This window comes from Macaca fascicularis, chromosome 18, assembly GCF_037993035.2.
Source record: "Macaca fascicularis isolate 582-1 chromosome 18, T2T-MFA8v1.1".
Classification (NCBI taxonomy): Eukaryota; Metazoa; Chordata; class Mammalia; order Primates; family Cercopithecidae; genus Macaca; species Macaca fascicularis.
In genome coordinates, this window is record NC_088392.1 from 69,973,181 (window position 1) to 69,978,465 (window position 5,285).

Here is a 5,285-nt window from a genome sequence, read left to right on the forward strand (position 1 = left end):
ACCTCAATGAACCTCAAGCAAGATAAACACAAAGAAAAACACCCAAATCACATCATAAGCAAATTGTGTAAAACTAGTAATAAAGAAGAATAATCTTAAAGCCAGCCAAAAAAATATTTATGCTACACACCCAGAGTACAAATATAGGAATTATTACTGACTTTCATCAGAAACAATGCAAATCATAAAAGGATGGAAACATGTTTACAGTACTAGGGTGGAGAGTGGGTTTATCAACTGAGAATTCTATACCCACTAAAGTATTCTCCCAATGAAAAGGATCAGTTTCTAAACGTGCTAAAGGGAGTCCTTCAGGTCCCCACAGAAGAAAGTAATGTTAGACAAAAATGCTATAAGACATATAGAAAACAAATAGCAAAATGACAGAAGTAAGTCCTTCCTTACCCATCAGCCTTAAAAAAGAAAGGAAATTCTGACATATGCTAAAACATACATGATCCTAGAAGACACTATGCTAAGTGAAATAAGCCAGCCACAAAAAGGCAAATACTGTAGGATTACATTTATATAAGCTACTCAGAGTAGTCAAAATGACAGAGGCAGAAAGTAGACGGTTATTGCCAAAGGTTGGGGGTAGAAGGGAATGAGAAGGACTTGTTTAATGGGTATGAAGTTTCACGTTTGCAAGATGAAAAGAGTTCTGGAGATGGATGGGTAGTGATGGTTGCACAATAATATGAATGTACTTAGTACCACTGAATGCTTTACTTAAAAACAGTTAAGGTGGTAAATATTCTGTTATGTGTATTTCCCCACAATGAAAAATTGTAAAAAATGAAGGTAAAATAAACACATTTTTATAGAACAAATTTTTAAAAATTAATCACTAGCAGACTTTAATTACCAAGGAAAGCAAGTTCTTCAGACGGAAAGGAAATGATACCAGATGAAAACTCAGATCTACACAAAGAAAAGAATGCCAAAAATAACAGATAATAAATGAGTATATATAAAAGACTTTAAATTTCCTTTAAAAACATAAAAATGTTTTACAGGTTTGTGATATATGTGTAAGTAAAACATATAATGACAATAACAAAGATTGAAAGCAAGAATTGTAAGTATACTCTTGAAAGCCTCTGACATCCTATGAGTAATAAAAGGTTAATCTAATGTTTGAAAAATCAAGTAATGTGACATCACATTTATAAAGTATAAAAATAATCATAATTCTTTTAATATAGCATAAAAGGCATTTAACTAAATCCAACACTCATTTATTAGATTTTTAAAAATTAAACAAATTAGAAACCCAGTAAATCTTTCTTGGCCTCGTAAAGGGCAACTATAAAAAGTTTTAGGTAAGGTCATGCTTAACGGTGAAGGACTGAATGCTTTCTTCCAAAGATCAAAACAAAGCAAGGATGTCCACTCTCACCATTTCCTTTCAGTATGGGAGATTTTAGTGTGTTCAATAAGGGAGGAAAAAAAAAGAGAATAAAAAATTTTAAAACAAAAGACATATAAATTAGAAAAGAAATAAAATTGTATTATTCACAGGAAACATGATTGTGTATGTAGAAAATCCTAAATAATCTACCAAAACTGTATTAGAACTGATAAATTAAATTATAAAAGTCACAAGATTCAGGATCAGTATTTAAATACCAATTGTATTTTTGTTTAGTAGCAATAAATAATAGAAAAAGGTAATTTAAAAAAATTTTATTTACAATATCATCAAAACATATAAACTAACTAGGAATGAATTTAACATATGTATGAGACTCGTATCTTGAAGTTTTATAACATTGCTGAGAAAATTCAAGAACAGGTAAATAAATGGAAAGATATAACAATTTAAAGACTAGAAGAATCAATATTTTCATGTCAATTCTCCCAAGGGAGCTACAAATTTAATGCAATAAAATTGCCAGCAGTCTTTATTGATAAACTTGGCAGACAAGATGATTCTAAAATTAATATATAAATTTGAAGGCCCCTGCATAGCCAAAACAATTTTGAAACGTAAGAATAAAATTGCATTTTTATCTTATTAGAATTCAAAGTTTAATAAAACACCTATGTAATAATCAAGAAAACATGGGAGTAGCATGAAGATAGATAACCAATCTTGAATTGGTAGTGGTTGCACTGGTGTGGGGGGGGTCTGTCAAAGTGGTTCAAACTGAATACTTTAAATGGGTGCATTTATTGAGTGTCACTACATTTAGTAAAACTGATTTTAAAAAGAAAATTGTCATTAATAGGCAGGCTAAGAAAGGAGGTCTCCAAGGTATATGGGCAAAGGAACATGATGTAGCATTTTAAAATATTTGATGAAAAGTCAATAAACATAACTTTGCTAAAATAGACAAACCTGCACAACTGATAATCAGCCAGAATTTTGTTAAAACAATACAACTGGAAGTAGTTTGCTCTATGACATTTTTATGCCCTGTTGCCTTGCTGTGGATTACTGAGAACATAAATCCATTCTTTTGAAAGACCTTTTAATCCACTTTCATGTAAATCAATTTAAACAAAAAAATAAAAATAAAGTTTTTACTCAGTATACTTACAGAAAGAGGTGAAATCAGTGTTGAGCACATGACCGTCTAACAACCATTCAATACTGATCACTGACCTAGTATTTTTATTTGATTATCCTGACAAACCTAATAATTGAGCCCATGTATATATGCAAGATGTATATATGCAAGGTGGAGGATTCAATTAATCAACTGCAGAAAGAAAAACACTCAACTTAAAAAAGGTTGAAACAAATCACAAACGGAAATGGCTGAATCACTGTACCTTTTCGACACAACCTTAAATCTTAGTTTTACTATGTATTATTTGGTACTTCTGGATTTAGTAGTTGGGTAAAAAAAAAATTTTATATTCAAACATATCTACAGAATGTCAGTATAAAATGTGTGGATACATACATCTAATACACACACACATATGTGCACACACACAAACACATACTCACAAGTCTAGGAAACAGTGCCTAACCACATCCCCATTTCTCACTAATGACCCAATGAATCATTTATGACTTTAAGACCAGCTTAGATTCTATAAGGCTGTATGACATACGGCTAAAGAGCTCAAACACAAGCACCCACGTTCAGACTGGATTAAATTGTTCCTCCTCATGATTTCTGACAAACAGTAATGCCACTTATATAACAACTGCATCTCAACAACTTAGAATTCAGAGTATAAAACCATAAACACTGAGCTCCCTCATTGTTTGGAGAGCACTCTTTCCATTCTGCTTCCACTAACTGATAAGAGGACACAAAACACTAGATCACTGAACTGTACAAATGATCTTTGCTCTTAATCTAAACAAATGTGTGTTAAAACATTCTGAAATCCTGCATGCTTTGATTTCTTTATCTTTTCAATTGCCCGATACAGGTTCTCTGTTGAACAGGCTGAGTTTCATCTTCATCTTTCTTCTGATATAGGATTAACATTCTCTGACGCAGAGGAGGGCAGCATCTCAATGCATCACGTTTAGGTCCCTTCCTGAAAACCCATCAGTTTCCGGGGAAACTTCTAGCAGGTCTACATGCCTACCCACATTTTCAGTTTTCAAGATGAGTTTCAGGATTGCTTCTCTCTGTTTTAAAGCAGGCTGGTTGATATGAAATCTTGTAGGGATTCTTCTTATTATAGCTGAGACAAGGTCCTGAGGATGAATGGTAGCTCCCATTACTTTGACCTGGCAGCTGTGATCAGTATCCAATCCATCCCAGAGATTCATAAACTGAACTTTCATCATAGCTGTAGCTTCATGGTCAGAACTTGAACAGTTTCGTAGAAAGGAGTCTATTTCATCTATAGTGATGATGGACAGTTGTAGCTTTATGGCAGGAGAGAAAACAGCAGCAGTCAATTTTTGAGATTATCCATATCACTTACTGGTCAGTGTCGAAGGCTCAAGGTTAATAAATCGACAGTCTGCTTCTTGGCTGTGGCCTTGGCAATCAACGTTTTACCACAGCCTAGGGAGGCCCATAGAGAATAACACCTTCTGGAGGCTGCAGAAGCCTGGAATTATCAAACAAATGTTTCTTTTTGATAGGTAAGATGACTGTGTCTTTCAGATCCGTAATGACATCATCTAAACCTGCTATATCACTTCCAAGTAACATGCATATTAAGAGGGTCTACTAGGCTGGGCTCGGTGGCTCACGCCTGTAATCCCAGCACTTTGGGAGGCCAAGGCAGGCAGATCATGAGGTAAAGAGATCAAGACCATCCTGGCCAACATGGTGAAACTCCATCTCTACTAAAATTAACAAAAATTAGCTGGGTGTGGTGGCGCACATCTGTAATCCCAGCTACTCAGGAGGCTGAGGCAGGAGAATTGCTTGAACTCGGGAGGCGGAGGTTGCAGTGAGCCGAGATGGTGCCATTGCACTCCAGCCTGGTGACAGAGTAAGACTCCATCTCAAAAAAAAAAAAAAAAAAGGTCTATTAGATAAGCAGCAACACTCATTTCATATTCTGAGAGCTTCACATTTTTCACACCAATTAGCTTCATTAGTTTTTCTGCCTGTTTCTGAGCTTCTGGTTTTTGCTTTCTGATTGGATCAATTGCATCTACCATCCATTTGATACTAAAGTATGTTACTGAACCAAATATTGTCAAACAGAAAATTAAACCAACAACTGCATTCCGACTCAAAGGACGAGAAAAGGCATCAGCACGTACCATCTTGATTGTTAACCCAGGAGCAGAAACAAGAGGAGCAAGTGCCCTCAGTTGGCCTCGTGCAGGAGATAAATACAGGAGATGTTTCAAAACAGGCATGCAATGCATAATAATCACATCGGGGTAAATATCCATCACCTCAGGTATTGATCTTTTGTGTTACAGATGATCCAGCTGTACTATTTTAGTTATTTTAAAATGTACAATCAAATTATTTTTGACTATAGTCACACAGCTGTGCTAGCAAATACCAGATCCTATTCATTCTAACAATGTTTTTGTGCCCATTAACCATCGTTATTTCCCCCACATTCCCTGACTACCCTTCCCAGTCTCTGTTAACCATCCTTCTACTCTTATCTCCATGAGTTCAACTATTTTCATTTTTACCTCCCACAAATCAGTGAGGATGTGTAAAGTTTGTCCTTTGTCTAGCTTAGTTTACTTAACATAATGACCTCCAGTTCCATCCATTTTGTTGCAAAAAACAGAATCTCATTCTTCTTTATGGCTGATGAGTACTCCATTGTGTATATGAACCACATTTTCTTTATTCATTCATCTGTTGATGAACGCTTCCATTGCTTCC

At 35.0% G+C, this 5,285-nt stretch overlaps 1 pseudogene; it reads right to left on the bottom strand.

Annotated features, from left to right (window-relative positions):
* Positions 1–1,968: 1,968 nt before the first annotated feature.
* On the bottom strand, positions 1,969–4,705 carry LOC102116590 (outer mitochondrial transmembrane helix translocase-like; annotated as a pseudogene).
* Positions 4,706–5,285: the final 580 nt, after the last annotated feature.